The 20,532-nt window shown below is 48.4% G+C and overlaps 1 protein-coding gene and 1 pseudogene across 3 annotated transcripts in view; both read right to left on the reverse strand.

Annotated features, from left to right (window-relative positions):
* The window catches only part of IQGAP2 (IQ motif containing GTPase activating protein 2), a 563,967-nt gene that overhangs the window by 271,098 nt on the left and 272,337 nt on the right, over window positions 1-20,532 (reverse strand). The window lies entirely within an intron of this gene.
* LOC134932855 (U6atac minor spliceosomal RNA) lies at window positions 4,925-5,039 on the reverse strand (annotated as a pseudogene).

Raw genomic sequence — 20,532 nt, forward strand, 5'->3', positions numbered from 1 at the left:
TTTATTAACCACTGTGTAAAATCTATAACCGGAGACGAGTAAGGGCCGATTGCATACGTCGCATAAAAAGATGCTGTAATTGGTGTCTTACCTCCTGCAACTATTTAAACAAAGCTCTAGTGGGATGGGTTTGATTCTGGGACTCTAATGCTCGAAGAGACAACTCCAGATAGTTCTGTGTTTTACGGGATCGAGCTTTAAGCTGAGACCCCTTCTGAATGGAAGTACCACGGAGCACCGCCTTCAATGCACACCAATGCATAAAAACAGAAGTATCGGCTAGAGAGTTAGTCTGTAGGTACATAGCAAGAGTATCAGCAAGAGCCTTCAGAGTCTCAGGATCAAAAAGTTGATAGTCAGGCAATCGCCAAGGGGGGGTAAACGGGGTGCGACGTTTCGAATTCCAGACCCAAAGGATCGGGGCGTGGTAAGACCACGTGATAGGAAGAATCTCAACCCTCTTGGTAGACTGAAGGATTAATTTATTTATAAAGATGAAAATCGATCCTAGAGTAGGTATTATGCACTGGGGAGAAATAAGTGAAATCTTTTACCTCGGGGGAGAACGTTTGCATAGCATGATACAAGTCAAACTCAGCTACCAATTTTTTAAAGGCCAATGAGAGCCCTAAATCCTGGGGGTAAGAAGAGAGACAGCGAGGAGAGGATCTATCCAGTTTAAGGTCAATGACTAAGTTGAAATCTCCCAACAAAATAAGTGCGCCCTTGCGAACCTTTATAATTTCCTCAAATGTGTTCCGAAGGAACGGAACATGGCGAGTATTAGAGGCGTGCAAAGAAACTAGGGTAACTGGGGTATCCTCTATAAGACCACTGAGGATAAGATATCTACCACTCTTGTCCTCAATTTCCTCGCGGAGAGTAAACGGGGTATCTTTATGAAACAGTATGGCTACTCCATTACATTTGGCGGGGCCATTAGCGGTGTAACATAATGGGTACTTGTGGTCTCTGAAAATAGGGGGAGCTTTGGAGGAGAAATTAGTCTCCTGTAAAGCCACAATATTGAACCTGTGTTGATTAAAGGTGGAAGGGGCCAGCCGTCTCTTATGCGGAAAGTTAAGCCCTTTAACATTAAGGGAGAACAGTTTAACCATTGGTCAATATAAAACAAGGAGATAGGGAAGATGCCTGAGATATACCTGTCACACAGAACAGGAGAGGGGGACAGGACGGGCAGGGGAGAGCAGGGATAACAAACTAAGGGGAAGCAAAAACAAACAAACCCCAGTGTATCGGGTTTCAGTAGTTGCCGTAAGGAAAGAAAACGGCAACATGGTGAACTGGCGTCGACAAAAACTAGGCCACAGAGCAAGACAGAGAGCCTTAGGCCTAAAGCAAATCAGAAAAATCTCGGTTGTGCAGAGGAAAACACACGTGCAAAAAGAAAACAGTATATCGACATAACAGAATCAGTGAGTCAAACTAAATAAAGAAAGTATACGGAAATACAGTAGAAAACAGATATCAAATATCAAGAAATACAACTGAACTCGGCACATAAAGGGGAGAACTGAGTACATAGAACAACCTGTCAGGGAGAGACAGCGTCGAGGATAACATTCAGATCATCAGTACATGAGATCGGCAGGGTAAAGCAGTCAGCGATGATCCACCACAAATCAAAACCTATATCGGCCAAAGTACTGCCAAAAGAGCCTGAGGTAGCAGCATGGTGGAGGTCGGGTAGTCATCATCCTACTTTGGACCATTCAGGTTGAGTAGAGAGGCTCTGGAGGTTCGGTACAGAGGAAACAGGAATGTTCCAATCCATCAATAGCTTAACTCCTGCTTCAATGGTTGAAATGACGTAAGTGAAGCCATCTTTACGCACTAGAAGTTTGAACCCCCAGCAATACTGTAGGTCAGTGTCCCGGAGTACTTTTGTAATGTTCTGGAAAGAACTATGTTTGGTGATGGTATGCATCAAGAAGTCTGGGAACAAACATAAGCCATCCAGGACATCCGAGTCTTCCTCCAAACGAGCAGCTCGAAGCATATCTTCTTTAATGTGAAAAAAGACGTAAGAGAGTATTCCGGGGAGAGTTAACAGGAGCAGAGCGAGGATTCGGGAGACGATGTATCCGATCAATCATGAGGTCATGATCCTCCACAGAAGGCAACAATTTCTTGAATAAAATCAGAGAAAAGTCCCGGAGTGCATCGTTAGTCACGGATTCTGGAACATCCCTGATCTTGAAATTATTCCTCCTGGATCTATCTTCCAGGTCGGTAAGCTTATCTTTAACAGATGAGAGCTAGTCCACTCGAAGGACTAGCTCGGCTAGTACCAAATTGTGTGAGGTGAGAAGATTATTATGAGAGGAGACCAGGTCCTGCATCGTATTCTCCAAATGGTTGGTGCGATCTCCAATATCTGCCACCTCATTATGGAGTTGCGTGACAAATTGCCAAGTGTGTGCAAAGCTGTCATCAAAGCAAAAGGGGGCTACTTTGAGGAATCTAAAATATAAAACATATTTTGATTTGTTTAACACTTTTTTGTTTACAACATAATTCCATATGTGTGTTCTTTCATAGTTTTGATGTCTTCAGTATTAATCTACAATGTAGGAAAGAATTAAAATAAATAAAAATCATTGAATGAGAAGGTGTGTCCAAACTTTTGACTGGTACTGTCTGTCCTGGTGACTTACGTAGTCGACCTCCCAATTGTCCCCGCCAGGAATTAATCTTGCAGATATTGCCACTATTCCTCTGCCCAGAGAAAGATGCAGCTTACCTCCCACATAGCCGCTCGACTTCTGGTGCCACCTTGTCAGTTTATGTATACCACAGCCTTGGCGTCCTTCGACTGGAGTTCTGCGGCTTGGCCCCGCAACAGGTGATGTGCTAGCTATAGAGCCTAGAACACTGCCTGTCATTCTAATATGTTTATAGGCAGTGTCGCTTCCTATGGAGTCCAACTGCCTTGGAAGTGGGTGTCCTGAGTCACTGCGCCCCACCGTCGTAGGCTTGCTTCTGTGGTGAGGAGAGTCCAATCCCACACTCTGAACCTCTAGTCCTGTAGGTGAGATGAGGTCAACCACCAGAGTAGAGATATCCGCGTTCTAGGGGCCAATATCACTCTCTGGTGAAAAAAACAAGTGGAATCCCGACCACTGAGATAGGAGATCCAGCTGGAAAGGTCTTAAGTGGAAACGGCCATAAGGAATTGCTTATAAGGCCGCCACCATCCTCCGGGGTAGTCGTATGTATAAATGCACCGACACTCGCCTGTGTTGTAGGACCAACGAAACCCTATCCTGAATGGCTTTCACTTTGTCCTAAGGGCTGAAGATCCTCTGTCTCAACATGTCCCAGATCATACCAAGAAACTGAAGTCGCTGCGTCAGTTGTAGATGGGACTTTGGAAAAGTCAGGATCCACCCATGTCGTATGAGGAGCCTGTGAGTCACTCCTATGTTCTGGAAAAATTGGTTTCTGGAAGAAGCCTTCAAGGTAGGGAATGTGGCAGGCCCGAAGGGTAAGGCCTGGAATTGATGATGCGAGGCCTGAAAGGCGAGTCGCCGATACATCTGGTGAGGTGGCCAGATAGGTATGTGCAGGTAAGCGTCCTTGATGTCCAAAGACACTAGGAACACTTTTTCCTCTAATCCTGCAATGACTAAATGAAAGGATTGTAATCTGAACTTTAAAAAAAGAAAGAAAAAATAAATCAGAAAATGGAGAGAGAGATACTTTAAATTCAGAATAGGTCTGACCAAGCTGTCCAGCTTCGGAACCACAAATAAATTGGAGTAGAACCCCCATTTTAGCTGGTGTGTGGGGACTGATACAAACACTCGTGCTGTCAGGAGTTTCACTATAGCCCCCTGTATAATGACACGCCTGTCGTCTGAAACTGGCAAACGGTGGTGAAAACCCGAGGAGGCTGGAACCAGAAATCGAGCTTGTACAGGAGCCTGGGCAGGATTCTGTCCAGACATCCCGAAGCCTGCAGACGAGCTCCCACCCTGGGATTCCCCAGGTGAGAGAAAAACCAGTCATGCACTGGGTTTTATGGTGGACTTGGTGTCCTGAAGGGAAGAGATCCCCGCGGAATCACGAGAAAGCGCTGATCCACCTCTGGAACGACCTCTGAATCTTCCAGAGACCCGAAAAGACCAAAAGGAAGGTTCAGAATGAGACCTTCGAGTGGCCGGCACAGCTGAGGGGAGAAAAGTAGACTTACCCCCAGTCGCCTGCGAAATCCACTTGTCCAAGTCGGGCCTTAACAGGACGTTGCCAGTAAATGGTAAAGCTTCCACCTCCCTCTTTGATTCTGTGTCTGCTTACCACTGTTGCAACCAGAGAGCTAAGGTGGAGGTCCTAGAAACGAGATTACATACCTCACCTAGATAAGCGGCTGACTCCTCAATGTGCTCTACAAAGGGGATAAGATCCTCCTCTGGGGTTCCTGCTCGCAGACCCTCAGCTAGTTATTTCGTCCAGGCTTCAAAGGCCCTATTGACCTGGCTGCCTACCAGTGCAGGACGCAATGTTACGTCTGCTGCTGTGTTAAAGGACATTAATCTTCTACTTTCGTGTCTAATGCCTCCTTTAAGGAGGGACTGGCAGCACTGTCTTTTTGGACAGACGAAATACTGAGGAATCTACTGTAGGGGGAGTCTTGCATAACTTCCTGCTGTCAGCAGCGAAGGATATGTTGACAAAAGTCGACAGGGCACCTGGAATATTTTATTCAGGTGTTTCCTGGCCGCTCTGATGTCCACCATTAAAACTTGACATATTGCAACAATCGATGACTCAACGCCCTGGGACACAGTCTCCGGTTCCTCCGGGACCTGTTCCTCCCATGTGTGGTAACTCATTCCCACTAATGGGGGGCATATCCTCATCCTGTAAATCATCCAACTGCAGGACAGAGGGTAACAGTCTTAAAAAAACTAAGTAGGTGTCAGTGCCTTAACCGTATGTGTGTTGTAAAGGCCAATTGGACCTCTTCCATCCTTATCAAGGGAAGTGCTAACCTTCTCATTCATACTGTATAACACCTTTTTGGAGACTTGCGTGACAGAGGGGGATGGGACCATGGCCTTAGTAAGCCCTTCCACTGACCTTGCTAGGGCCCGAGCCCAGACCGGTTCTGGGTCTGGTGAGGGGTCAGACTTCTGAGATCTGGAAACCTCCTGAAGAGGCTTCCAGCTCCACAGACCGGTGTGACATAACAGTAGTGAGCTGCGATGCCCAAACTGGTGTATCCAGCACCTGTGGTTATCTATTGAGCCTTGTTGCTCCTAATGACAAGAATCACATAAAAGGAAACTATATTTTTGCCCTTTTTGTGAATTTTTCTGCACACACTGTGCAGATGAAGGTCTTCTGTGAAGCCTTATAGCTCTTTTCCAGCCATGGTAAAACACATTGATATACAAATAACACTGTAGCGTAGTGGACAGTGTGAGAGGAGAGACAGAGTTAAGACAGGCAGAAGAGAAGGGCACAGGAGGAGGATAATCACAGTAGCCCCAATCAGTGCTGTTAGCAATGCTAAAACACAAGGCACAGTATATGCAGTTACTAAAGTGAAAGTGAAACTAATTTACAGATGGAGCCACTACATCGCATGCGGGGGTGAGCGGCGGGCTTAGGCGGGCCTGCACGTCGGCCCGCCGCCGAGTGTACACAGACGCTCCCATTTACTTTGAATGGGTCGTGTGTGTGTCTACGACGCATGTGTGCCCGCCCTGTTCACTCCCGGCGGTCCGGCGCTCCGGGAGCAACTACGCACAGATGGAGCCACGATTAGGGTGGCTCCATCTGTACATGCCGTATTACTAAAGTGACACTCTGTTACATGTGCTCAAATTCTCTCCTGACAAGACAAAACCTCTGCAACATTGATAACTCACAATCTTGATTAAGGTCTCTCAGTCTCCGTGCTGCCTTAGAAGGTCAGCTCAGTCCTCAGCAGCAGCAACTCTCAATCAGAGTTGCAGGGACCACTGGAGAGTGCGTTCTCTGCCTTCAGTAATGGCTGCCAGCTTATGCTATACTGTGATAGCACCGAGGCAGCTGAGAGCAAGGAGCTGAACTCTAGGAGTTAGCTTTCTTCCCCCCCCCCCCCCCCCCCCCCCCGCGCTGTGGAGACCTTTTGTGCGGACCGCTACTGGGACTTCCTAAAATCACCGCCATTTGTTTGTGCCTGGCATCCCGCTAATCGGGAGCCAGGCGTTATACTCACAGAGCTGCCGTTTGCTGTCCGGTGGTGGTGGTGGCTAGGGGGGCCGAGACGCGCGTTGCATGCAGCGGAGTCCTGTGCTACCCCAGAGACAGTGATCTCTGAGCCAGGGACCCCTGCGTGAACCGCGAGCAGTTGCAGAGGAGCCTCCCCAGGAGCTCCATCATCGCAAACAGGCAGGGGCAGTCACTGCTGCAGAATCTCTGACTAACGTTAACACTGTTTTTTGCCTTTGAGGAGAAGCCAAGGATGTGACCAGCTCCCTCGGGCACTAAACCAAGACTGGCTTGTAGGAGGGGTATAGAGGGGGAGGAGCTAATCACACTTCTAAATTCTTAAAGTGCCAGCTCCCAGTTAAACCCCCCCCCCCCCCCTTATTGTAAAGAGCACTACAGTGTCCCCTAGTGGATGAAGGAGAAATTGGCATTTCACACCCTTTACACATTATTTTAGTATCACAGGAATGTATGAAAGGACAATTAGAGGGGAATTTGCAAAATAAGTACCTGCCTATATTTCTCACCATAGAAGCACAACGTTGAGGACCATAGCCGCAGTGGTCGGCCAAGGAAACACAGTGCATCAGATGAAAGACACATCACGCTTACTTCCCTTCGAAATCGGAAGATGTCCTGCAGTGCCATCGGCTCAGAACTGGCAGAAACCAATGGGACCCAAGTACACCTATCTACTGTTCAGGGAAGTCTGTCCAGAAGTGGTCTTCATGGAAGAATTGCAGCCAAAAAGCCATACCTTAGACGTGGAAACAAGGCCAAGCAACTCAACTATGCACAAAAACATAGGACCTGGGATGCAGGAAAATTGCAGTTGGTGCTCTGGACTGACAAGTCAAAATTTACAATATTTGGCTGTAACAAAAGAATTTATTCACCAAAGGGCTGGAGAGTTATACAATAATGAGTATCTGCAGGCAACAGTTAAGCCTAGTGGAAATTCCTTGCAAGTTTGGGGCTTAACTTCAGCAAATGGAGTTGGGGATTTGGTAAGGATTAATGGGGTCTTCAATGCTGAGAAATACAGGCAGGTACTTATCTACCATGCAATACCATCAGGAAGGCGTCTGATTGGCTCCAAATTCAGTCTGCAACAGGACAACGACCCCAAACATACAGCCAATGGGACATTTGCCTCAGCTGTAGTTGTGTTAATTTACCATAGTATATCTGTAGCTCCAACATGCACAGCTGTGCGTTCAGCTGTATGTTCATATCTTAACCTGTAATCTGCTTACTGCAATCTGAAGCTCTGCAAATCATTTCTATACTACATGTATGTTCATATTTTACCCTGTAATCTTTTTATTAAAATCTGAAGCTCTGCAAATCATTTCTATACTACATGTATGTTCATATTTTACCCTGTAATCTGTTTACTGCAATCTGAAGCTCTGCAAATCATTACTATACTACATGTATGTTCATATCTTACCCTGTAATCTGTTTACTGCAATCTGAAGCTCTGCAAATCATTTCTATACTACATGTATGTTCATATTTTACCCTGTAATCTGTTTACTGCAATCTGAAGCTCTGCAAATCATTTCTATACTACATGTATGTTCATATTTTACCCTGTAATCTGCTTACTGCAATCTGAAGCTCTGCAAATCATTTCTATACTACATTTCTCTACGTCCTAGAGGATGCTGGGGACTCCAAAAGGACCATGGGGTATAGACGGGATCCGCAGAAGCTTGGGCACACTGAAAAGACTTAAGACTGGGTGTGAACTGGCTCCTCCCTCTATGCCCCTCCTCCAGACCTCAGTTAGACTTTGTGCCCAGGACTGACTGGACACTCACAGGGGAGCTCTACTGAGTTTCTCTGGAAAAGACTTTTGTTAGGTTTTTTATTTTCAGGGAGACCTGCTGGCTACAGGTTCCCTGCATCGTGGGAGTGAGGGGAGAGAAGCAGACCTACTTCTTCTTAGTTTAAGGGCTCTGCTTCTCGGCTACTGGACACCATTAGCTCCAGAGGGTTCGATCACTTGGTGCGCCTAGCTGCTTGTTCCCGGAGCCACGCTGTCACCCCCCTCACAGAAGCCAGAAGACAGAAGTCGGGTGAGTATGAGAAGATCAGAAGACTTCAGGACGGCAGAAGACTTCGGTGACCAGGTACAGCGCAGCGGGGACGCTGCGCTCCATGCTCCCACACACATCACTGATGGCACTCACAGGGTGCAGGGCGCTGGGGGGGGCGCCCTGGGCAGCAGGTCACTGGGGTCCGGGTAGCCGGCAGAAGCACTGTCGGTGCCTCGGCACCATTCCTCGGCCCCCGCCGGCATTTTCAAATTGGGCGCGCTGAAGCCCGCCGGGAAGGGGCGGGGCTTAGCGCGCTGCTCACGGCGCCATCTTTCTCTCCTCCACGCGGCTGAAAGGAGACGCTGGGCCGGACCTCCATCACTCCCCGCAAGTAACGGGGAGATTTCGCAGGGGGGGGGGGGGGGGGGGGGTGTGCAGTGTGGTGCATTATTTAGTTTCTAAGCAGCGCTGGTCATATATATCCCCTATAGGGATATATAGGCGCTGGGGTGTGAGCTGGCATACTCCCTCTGGGTCTCTCTCTGTGCTTCACTGTAGGCCTGTCCCCTAGCTGAGACATTCTGAGTGTGTGTCGCTGTGTCGATCGAACGTGTCGACATGTCTAAGGCTGAATGTGATTCACCGGAGGTGGTTGTGGGGGGTGAAGTTGCGGGTCTGGATTTGGGTCTGTCGGCGCAGCCGACACCTGATTTACTCACGTTATTAACTACAATCAATACGAAAGTAGCTTCGTTATCAAAGAGGTTAGATAAGTCTGAGTCATAGACGCAGGTGTGGAAGAAGTCCATAGAGGAGGCTTTATCTCAGGTACAGACCCCATCGGGCTCGCAGAAGCGGCATTTAACTCAAGTGGCAGATACTGATACCGACTCGGACTCTGAGGTCGATTTTTCTGAGGCGGCTTTGCAGCCGCGTTTAGTGAAGAGTATTCAGTACATGATTGTGGCTATAAAAGATGTTTTACACATTTCTGATGAACCTGCAGTGCAGGAAACAAGGATTTGTTTGTTCAAAGGGAAAAAACCTGAATTGAAATTTCCCCCCTCTCATGAAATGAATACTCTTTGTGAAAAGGCTTGGGAGTCGCCGGATAAGAGGTGGCAGTTTCCCAAGAGGATTTACATGGCGTATCCTTTCCCCTCTGATGATAGGGAAAAATGGGAGTCATCTCCAAATGTTGACAAAGCTCTATCTCGTTTGTCTAAGAAGGTGGCACTTCCGTCTCCGGACACGGCAGCTCTCAAGGATCCGGCGGATCGCAAGCTGGAGACGTCTCTGAAGTCCATTTTCGCTAATACAGGCGCATTGCTCAGACCGGCAGTAGCGTTGGTGTGGGTGAGTAGTGCTATTGCTAAATGGGCCGAGAATTTAGCTACTGACATGGATACCCTTGATAAAGATAATGTTCTTCTGACTCTTGGTTATATCAAGGACGCTGCAGATTACCTGAAGGATGCGGCGAGGGATGTTTGTCTCTTGGGATCAAGAGCCAATGCCATGTCAATATCGGCAAGGAGGGCGTTGTGGATCCATCAATGGAATGCTGATGCCGACTCCAAGAGAGCTATAGAAGCTTTACCCTTCAAAGGTAATGTCTTGTTTGGGGACGGCTTGGCGGACCTGGTCTCTACCGCGACGGCGGTTAAGTCCTCTTTTCTTCCCTATGTTCCCACACAGCACAAAAAGGCACCACATCAGCAGATGCAGTCGTTTCGTCCTAATAAATACAGGCGTGGAAAGGGTTCGTCCTTCCTCGCTTCAAAGGGTAAAGGAAGGGGTATGAAGTCGCCTGCCGTGTCAGGCGCCCAGGACCAAAAGTCATCCCCTGCCTCTACCAAGTCCACCGCATGACGTTGGGGCTTCCCTGGGGGAGTCCGGACCGGTGGGGGGCCGTCTCCGAGTCTTCAGTCAGGTCTGGGTTCATTCAGGCCTCGATCCTTGGGTCCTAGAGATTGTATCTCAGGGATACAAGCTGGAGTTTCGGGAGGTGCCCCCTCACCGGTTTTTCGTTTTGCCCTTACCAGCGTCTCTTCCGGACAGGGAGCTGGTGTTGGCAGCGATACAAAAATTGTGTCAACAGAAGGTCATTGTTCCAGTTCCCCCGTCACAATGGGGGGAGAGGTTCTACTCAAGCCTATTTGTGGTGCCAAAACCGGACGGTTCGGTCAGACCGATTCTGAATCTAAAATCCCTCAATCCATACTTAAAAGTTTTCAAGTTCAAGATGGAATCTCTTCGAGCTGTGATTTCCAGCCTAGAAGGGGGGGATTGTATGGCGTCAGTCGACATAAAGGATGCCTACTTACACATCCCGATATTTCCTTCGCATCAGGCCTTCCTCAGGTTTGCGATAAAGGACTCTCATTACCAATTTCAAACGTTGCCGTTTGGCCTTTCCACGGCCCCAAGAGTGTTCACCAAGGTCATGGCAGAAATGATGGTTCTCCTTCGCAAGCAGAGGGTTTCAATTATCCCGTACTTGGACGATCTCCTGATAAAGGCGAGGTCCATGGAAAGGTTGCTAAGGAGTGTGGATTTTGTGCCGTCGGTGCTTCGTCGGTGCTAAATTTACCAAAATCTCAGTTGATTCCGACCACCCGGCTGTCTTTTCTGGGCATGATTCTCGACACGGAGTTAGATAGTTTTTCTTCCACAAGAAAAGGCTCTAGAACTGCAGTTGTTGGTCAGGGAACTTCTGAAGCCGAAGACTGTGTCCATCCATCAATGTACGCGCGTTCTGGCGATGTACGAAGCCATTCCGTTCGGCAGGTTTCATGCCCGGGTGTTTCAGTGGGACTTGCTGAGCAAATGGTCCGGGTCTCACCTGCACATGCACCGGAAGATAAGTCTATCTCCCAGAGCCAGAATTTCCCTCCTGTGGTGGCTACAAGGGTCTCACCTCCTAGAGGGACGCCGGTTCAGTATCCTGGATTGGGTACTTCTGACGACAGATGTGAGTCTCCGGGGCTGGGGTGCAGTCATCCAAGGCAGGAACTTCCAGGGGAGATGGTCGTTCCAGGAAGCGGGTCTCCAAATAAATGTTCTCGAGTTAAAAGCCATTTACAACGGCCTTCTTCAGGGTCGACCTGTGCTGGTACAGTCAGACAACATCACAGCGGTGGCACATATCAACCGTCAAGGCGGCACAAGGAGCAGAGCGGCAATGGCGGAGGCCACAAGAATCCTTCGCTGGGCGGAACAACACCTGAGCGCCCTGTCAGCAGTCTTCCTTCCGGGAGTAGACAACTGGGAAGCAGACTTCCTCAGCAGACACGATCTCCATCCGGGAGAGTGGGCTCTTCATCAAGAGGTGTTTGCAGAAGTGACAAAGCGTTGGGGACTCCCTCTGATAGACATGATGGCGTCTCGTCTCAACTAGAAGCTTCCGAGGTATTGTTCCAGGTCAAGGGACCCCCAAGCCAGTGCGGTGGATGCCCTGGTGTCTCTGTGGGTGTTCAAGTCGGTGTATGTGTTCCCTGCACTTCCTCTCATTCCAAAGGTACTGGGGATCATTCGGCGAGCAAGGGTTCAGGCGATTCTTGTAGTTCCAGATTGGCCAAGAAGGGCCTGGTATCCGGATAATCAGGAATTACTAGTGGAAGATCCTTGGCCGCTTCCTCTAAGAGAGGACCTGTTGTTGCAGGGACCATGCGTGTTTCCAGACTTACCACGGCTGCGTTTGACGGCATGGCAGTTGAGCGCCAGATCTTAGCTCGTAAAGGTATTCCAGGAGAGGTCATACCTACTCTCCTCAGGGCTAGGAAGGAGGTTACGGCGAAGCATTATCACCGAATTTGGAAGAAGTATGTTTCCTGGTGTGAGTTTAAAAAGGCTCCTGCGGAAGAATTTAATTTGGGGTGTTTTCTCCACTTTTTGCAGGCTGGTGTGGATGCAGGCCTGAAGTTGGGCTCCATCAAGGTGCAGATTTCGGCATTGTCTATTTTCTTTCAAAGAGAACTGGCTGCCCTCCCAGAGGTTCAGACGTTCGTGAAAGGAGTTTTGCATATCAATCCTCTGTTTGTGCCTCCTGTGGCCCCATGGGATCTGGACGTGGTCTTACAGTTTCTCATGTCTTCCTGGTTTGAGCCTTTGCGTAAGGTTGAGTTGAAGTTTCTCACCTGGAAGGTAGTCATGTTGTTGGCACTGGCTTCTGCCAGGCGGGTGTCTGAGTTGGCGGCCTTATCTCATAAAAGCCCGTACTTGGTCTTTCATTCGGCAGAATTGAGGACTCGTCAACAATTTTTACCAAAGGTGGTCTCCTCGTTTCACATTAATCAACCTATTGTGGTACCGGTGGCCAGGGATGTTGGGACAGTTCCAAGGTCTCTGGATGTAGTGAGGGCGTTGAAGATCTACGTCGCCCGTATGGCGGTTGCCAGGAAAACTGAGGCACTGTTTGTCCTGTAAGCTTCCAACAAGATTGGTCATCCTGCTTCAAAACAGACTATTGCACGCTGGATTTGTAGTACAATTCAGCAGGCTCATTCTTCGGCCGGATTACCGGTGCCGAAGTCGGTTAAAGCCCATTCTACCAGGAAGGTGGGCTCGCCTTGGGCGGCTGCCCGGGGCGTCTCGGCTTTACAGCTCTGCCGAGCGGCTACTTGATCGGGTTCAAACACTTTTGCCAAGTTCTATAAGTTTGATACCCTGGCTGATGAGGACCTTGCGTTTGCTCAGTCGGTGCTGCAGAGTCGTCCGCACTCTCCCGCCCGGTCTGGAGCTTTGGTATAAACCCCATGGTCCTTTTGGAGTACCCAGCATCCTCTAGGACGTAAGAGAAAATAGGATTTTGATACTTACCGGTAAATCCTTTTCTCCTAGTCTGTAGAGGATGCTGGGCGCCCATCCCAGTGCGGACTGTTTCTTGCAGTGTTCTCTTGTCGGTTCACTTAGTTTATACACAGGTTGTGTATTTCTGGTTTCAGCTTGTTGCTGTTGTTTTTTCATACTGTTATCTGGTTTACTGTTACTCCGGTTGTACGGTATGGTTGTGGTGTGGGCTGGTATGTTTGTAGCCCTTAGTTTACACAAAAATCCTTTCCTCGAAATGTCCGTCTCTCCTGGGCACAGTTCTTATAACTGAGGTCTGGAGGAGGGGCATAGAGGGAGGAGCCAGTTCACACCCAGTCTTAAGTCTTTTCAGTGTGCCCAAGCTTCTGCGGATCCCGTCTATACCCCATGGTCCTTTTGGTGTCCCCAGCATCCTCTACGGACTAGGAGAAAATAAGAATTTACTTACCGATAATTCTATTTCTCGGAGTCCGTAGTGGATGCTGGGGTTCCTGAAAGGACCATGGGGAATAGCGGCTCCGCAGGAGACAGGGCACAAAAAGTAAAGCTTTAGGATCAGGTGGTGTGCACTGGCTCCTCCCCCTATGACCCTCCTCCAAGCCTCAGTTAGGATACTGTGCCCGGACGAGCGTACACAATAAGGAAGGATTTATGAATCCCGGGTAAGACTCATACCAGCCACACCAATCACACTGTACAGCCTGTGATCTGAACCCAGTTAACAGTATGATAACAGCGGAGCCTCTGAAAAGATGGCTCACAACAAATAATAACCCGATTTTTGTAACTATGTACAAGTAATGCAGATAATCCGCACTTGGGATGGGCGCCCAGCATCCACTACGGACTCCGAGAAATAGAATTATCGGTAAGTAAATCCTTTTTTCTCTATCGTCCTAGTGGATGCTGGGGTTCCTGAAAGGACCATGGGGATTATACCAAAGCTCCCAAACGGGCGGGAGAGTGCGGATGACTCTGCAGCACCGAATGAGAGAACTCCAGGTCCTCCCTAGCCAGGGTATCAAATTTGTAGGATTTTACAAACGTGTTTGCCCCTGACTAAATAGCCGCTCGGCAAAGTTGTAAAGCCGAGACCCCTCGGGCAGCCGCCCAAGATGAGCCCACCTTCCTTGTGGAATGGGCATTTACATATTTTGGCTGTGGCAGGCCTGCCACAGAATGTGCAAGCTGAATTGTATTACACATCCAACTAGCAAAAGTCTGCTTAGAAGCAAGAGCACCCAGTTTGTTGGGTGCATACAGGATAACAGCAAGTCAGTTTTCCTGACTCCAGCCGTCCTGGAACCTATATTTTCAGGGCCCTGACCACATCTAGCAACTTGGAGTCCTCCAAGTCCCTAGTAGGCGCAAGACACCACAATAAGCTGGTTCAGGTTAAACACTGACACCACCTTAGGGAGAGAACTGGGGACGAGTCCGCAGCTCTGCCCTGTCCGAATGGACAAACAGATATGGGCTTTTTTTGAGAAAAAAACCACCAATTTGACACTCGCCTGGTCCAGGCCAGGTCCAAGAGCATGTTCACTTTTCATGTGAGATGCTTCAAATCCACAGATTTGACTGGTTTTAAACCAATGTGTTTTGAGGAATCCCAGAACTATGTTGAGATCCCACAGTGCCACTGGAGGCACAAAAGGGGGTTGTATATGCAATACTCCCTTGACAAACTTCTGGACTTCAGGAACTGAAGCCAATTCTTTCTGGAAGAAAAATCGACAGGGCCGAAATTTGAACCTTAATGGACCCCAATTTGAGGCCCATAGACACTCCTGTTTGCAGGAAATGCAGGAATCGACCGAGTTGAAATTTCTTCGTGGGGCCTTCCTGGCCTCACACCACGCAACATATTTTCGCCACATGTGGTGATAATGTTGTGCGGTCACCTCCTTTCTGGCTTTGACCAGGGTAGGAATGACCTCTTCCTGAATGCCTTTTCCCTTAGGATCCGGCGTTCCACCGCCATGCCGTCAAACGCAGCTGCGGTAAGTCTTGGAACAGACATGGTACTTGCTGAAACAAGTCCCTTCTTAGCGGCAGAGGCCATAAGTCCTCTGTGAGCATCTCTTGAAGTTCCGGGTACCAAGTCCTTCTTGGCCAATCCGGAGCCATGAGTATAGTTCTTACTCCTCTACGTCTTATAATTCTCAGTACCTTAGGTATGAAAAGCAGAGGATGGAACACATACACCGACTGGTACACCCACGGTGTTACCAGAACGTCCACAGCTATTGCCTGAGGGTCTCTTAACCTGGCGCAATACCTGTCCCGTTTTTTGTTCAGACGGGACGCCATCATGTCCACCTTTGGTAATTCCCAACGGTTTACAATCATGTGGAAAACTTCCCCATGAAGTTCCCACTCTGCCGGGCGGAGGTCGTGCCTACTGAGGAAGTCTGCTTCCCAGTTTCCATTCCCGGAATGAAACACTGCTGACAGTGCTATCACATGATTTTCCGCCCAGCGAAAAGTCCTTGCAGTTTTTGCCACTGCCCTCCTGCTTCTTGTGCCGCCCTGTCTATTTACGTGGGCGACTGCCGTGATGTTTTATCCCACTGGATCAATACCGGCTGACCTTGAAGCAGAGGTCTTGCTAAGCTTAGAGCATTATAAATTTACCCTTAGCTATATTTATGTGGAGAAAAGTCTCCAGACTTGATCACACTCCCTGGAAATTTTTTCCTTGTGTGACTGCTCCCCAGCCTCTCGGGCTGGCCTCCGTGGTCACCAACATCCAAAACTGAATGCCGAATCTGCGGCCCTCTAGAAGATGAGCACTCTGTAACCACCACAGGAGAGACACCCTTGTCCTTGGATATAGGGTTATCCGCTGATGCATCTGAAGATGCGATCCGGACCATTTGTCCAGCAGATCCCACTGAAAAGTTCTTGCATGAAATCTGCCGACTGGAATTGCTTCGAAGGAAATCACCATTTTTTTACCATGGCCCTTGTGCAATGATGCACTGATTTTAGGAGGTTCCTGACTAGCTCGGATAACTCCCTGGCTTTCTCTTCCGGGAGAAACACCTTTTTCTGGACTGTGTCCAGAATCATCCCTAAGCACAGGAGACTTGTTGTCTGGATCAGCTGCGATTTTGGAATATTTAGAATCCACCCCTGCTGTTGTAACAGTATCCGAGATAGTGCTACTCCGACCTCCAACTGTTCCCTGGACTTTGCCCTTATCAGGAGATCGTCCAAGTAAGGGATAATTAAGACGCCTTTTCTTCGAAGAAGAACCATCATTTCGGCCATTACCTTGGTAAAGACCCGGGGTGCCGTGGACAATCCAAACGGCAGCGTCTGAAACGGATAGTGACAGTTCTGTACCACGAACCTGAGGTACCCTTAGTGATAAGGGCAAATTTGGGACATGGAGGTAAGCATCCCTGATGTCTCGGGACACCATATAGTCCCCTTCTTCCCGGTTCGTTATCACTGCTCTGAGTGACTACATCTTGATTTGAACCTTTGTAAGTGTTCAAATTTTTTTAGATTTAGAATAGGTCTCACCTAGCCTTCTGGCTTCAGTACCACAATATAGTGTGGAATAATACCCCTTTTCTTGTTGTAGGAGGGGTAATTTAATTATCACCTGCTGGGAATACAGCTCGTGAATTGTTTCCCATACTGCCTCCTTGTCGGAGGGAGACCTTGGTAAAGCAGACTTCAGGAGCCTGCGCAGGGGAAACGTCTCGACATTCCAATCTGTACCCCTGGGATACTACTTGTAGGATCCAGGGGTCCTGTACGGTCTCAGCGTCATGCTGAGAGCTTGTCAGAAGCGGTGGAACGCTTCTGTTCCTGGGAATGGGCTGCCTGCTGCAGTCTTCTTCCCTTTCCTCTATCCCTGGGCAGATATGACTCTTATAGGGACGAAAGGACTGAAGCTGAAAAGACGGTGTCTTTTTCTGCAGAGATGTGACTTAGGGTAAAAACGGTGGATTTTTCAGCAGTTGCCGTGGCCACCAGGTCCGATGGACCGACCCCAAATAACTCCTCTTCCTTTATACGGCAATACACCTTTGTGCCGTTTGGAATCTGCATCACCTGACCACTGTCGTGTCCATAAACATCTTCTGGCAGATATGGACATCGCACTTACTCTTGATGCCAGAGTGCAAATATCCCTCTGTGCATCTCGCATATATAGAAATGCATCCTTTAAATGCTCTATAGTCAATAAAATACTGTCCCTGTCAAGGGTATCAATATTTTTAGTCAGGGAATCCGACCAAGCCACCCCAGCTCTGCACATCCAGGCTGAGGCGATCGCTGGTCGCAGTATAACACCAGTATGTGTGTATATACTTTTTATGATATTTTCCAGCCTCCTGTCAGCTGGCTCCTTGAGGACGGCCCTATCTATAGACGGTACCGCCACTTGTTCTGATAAGCGTGTGAGCGCCTTATCCACCCTAAGGGGTGTTTCCCAACGCGCCCTAACTTCTGGCGGGAAAGGGTATACCGCCCATATTTTCTATCGGGGGGAACCCACGCATCACACACTTCATTTAATTTATCTGATTCAGGAAAAACTACGGTAGTTTTTTCACATCCCACATAATACCCTCTTTTGTGGTACTTGTAGTATCAGAAATATGTAACACCTCCTTCATTGCCCTTAACGTGTGGCCCTAATAAGGAATACGTTTGTTTTTTTCACCGTCGACACTGGATTCAGTGTCCCTGTCTGTGTCTGTGTCGACCGACTAAAGTAAACGGGCGTTTTAAAACCCCTGACGGTGTTTTTGAGACGTCTGGACCGGTACTAATTGTTTGTCGGCCGTCTCATGTCGTCAACCGACCTTGGCGCGTGTTGACATTATCACGTAATTCCCTAAATAAGCCATCCATTCCGGTGTCGACTCCCTAGAGAGTGACATCACCATTACAGGCAATTGCTCCGCCTCCTCACCAACATCGTCCTCATACATGTCGACACACACGTACCGACACACAGCACACACACAGGGAATGCTCTGATAGAGGACAGGACCTACTAGCCCTTTGGAGAGACAGAGGGAGAGTTTGCCAGCACACACCAAAAACGCTATAATTATATAGGGACAACCTTATATAAGTGTTTTCCCTTATAGCATCTTTTTTATATATTTCTAACGCCAAATTAGTGCCCCCCCTCTCTGTTTTAACCCTGTTTCTGTAGTGCAGTGCAGGGGAGAGCCTGGGAGCCTTCCCTCCAGCCTTTCTGTGAGGGAAAATGGCGCTGTGTGCTGAGGAGATAGGCCCCGCCCCTTTTTCGGCGGCCTCGTCTCCCGCTCTTAACGGATTCTGGCAGGGGTTAAATATCTCCATATAGCCCCCGGAGGCTATATGTGAGGTATTTTTAGCCAAAAATAGGTTTTCATTGCCTCCCAGGGCGCCCCCCTCCCAGCGCCCTGCACCCTCAGTGACTGCCGTGTGAAGTGTGCTGAGAGGAAATGGCGCACAGCTGCAGTGCTGTGCGCTACCTTAAGAAGACTGAGGAGTCTTCATGCCGCCGATTCTGGACCTTCTTCTTGTTTCAGCATCTGCAAGGGGGCCGGCGGCGAGGCTCCGGTGACCATCCAGGCTGTACCTGTGATCGTCCCTCTGGAGCTAATGTCCAGTAGCCAAAGAAGCCAATCCATCCTGCACGCAGGTGAGTTCACTTCTTCTCCCCTAAGTCCCTCGTTGCAGTGATCCTGTTGCCAGCAGGACTCACTGTAAAATAAAAAACCTAAGCTAAACTTTTCTAAGCAGCTCTTTAGGAGAGCCACCTAGATTGCACCCTTCTCGGCCGGGCACAAAAATCTAACTGAGGCTTGGAGGAGGGTCATAGGGGGAGGAGCCAGTGCACACCACCTGATCCTAAAGCTTTACTTTTTGTGCCCTGTCTCCTGCGGAGCCGCTATTCCCCATGGTCCTTTCAGGAACCCCAGCATCCACTAGGACGATAGAGAAAAGGATTTACCTGTAAGTACCAATATCCTATTATATGTTCACAATTTACCCTGTAATCTGCTTACTGCAATCTGAAGCTCTGCAAATCATTTCTATACTACATGTATGTTCATATTTTACCCTGTAATCTGTTTACTGCAATCTGAAGCTCTGCAAATAATTTCTATGCTAAATGAACACTATGCAAACAATTTGTTAGATAGATTTTTGATTTCAGGATTTGTTTATAATTTAAAATACCTGTGTTTTAAACTTTGGTCAGTGCTGCATATTTAATGAAGGCAGACTGGGCTGGTGTTTGCATAGTCAAACACTGTGCAATTTAACACCCTTGATTAGTGGGACATTTGCCTCAGCTGTAGTTGTGTTAGTTTACCATAGTATATCTGTAGCTCCAACATGCACAGCTGTGTGGTCAGCTGTGTGTACCAATACTCAAAGCGTTCCTATCTCTAAGCGTTTTGAAAATTAACAGTTAAAAAAACAGTTGAACAAAATAGGATTTTAATACCTACTGGTAAATCCTTTTCTCTTAGTCCGTAGAGGATGCTGGGGATGCTTCAAGAACCATGGGGGTATAGACGGAATCCGCAGGAGACATAGGCACACTTTAAGACTTTCATTGTGTGTGAACTGGCTCCTCCCTCTATGGCCCTCCTCCAGACTCCAGTTTAAGGTAACTGTGCCCAGGGAGACGGACATTTCGAGGAAAGAATTTATTGTTAAACCACGGTGAGCATCTTACTAGCTCACACCTCAGTATGCCGCAGACCTTGGCATTCAATAAAACACCAGCCGACGGCATGAAAAATATGCAGCAATACGCTGACATAAAGCGTAACACAACCTGTGTGTGTAAACACAACCAATAACAGGATAACGCATGCCATAGCATGAACCTCATCAGTAACAGGCTAACTGAAACACAACACACCATGTGTGTAACATACCCAATAACTGCAGATACAGTACACACTGGGACAGGCGCCCAGCATCCTCTATGACTAATAGAAAAGGATTTACCGGTAGGTATTAAAATCCTATTTTCTCATACGTCCTAGAGGATGCTGAGGATGCTTCAAGAACCATAGGAGAGTGCGGACGACTCTGCAGCACCGAATGACCAAACAAGAGGTCCTCATCAGCCAGGGTATCAAACCTGTAAAACTTCGTAAAGATGCTTGATCCCGGCCAAGTAGTATCTTAGCCAAGCTGTAATGCCGAGATCCCTCGGCCAGCCACCCAAGATAAGCCCACCTTTCTAGTAGAATGGGCCTCCACCTATTTCGGTAACGGCAATCCTGCCGTAGACGGAGCCTGCTGAATCGTAGTACGGATCCAGCGCACAATAGTCTGCTTGACAGCAGTAGCCCCAATCTTGTTGGGAGCCCCTATGACAAACAGAGCCTCTGTTTTCCTAACATGAGCCGTTCTGGCGACAGTTTTTCAAACTCTGACCACATCGAGAGACTTCGATTTCGCCAAGGTG

Source organism: Pseudophryne corroboree, chromosome 1 (assembly GCF_028390025.1).
Source record: "Pseudophryne corroboree isolate aPseCor3 chromosome 1, aPseCor3.hap2, whole genome shotgun sequence".
Classification (NCBI taxonomy): Eukaryota; Metazoa; Chordata; class Amphibia; order Anura; family Myobatrachidae; genus Pseudophryne; species Pseudophryne corroboree.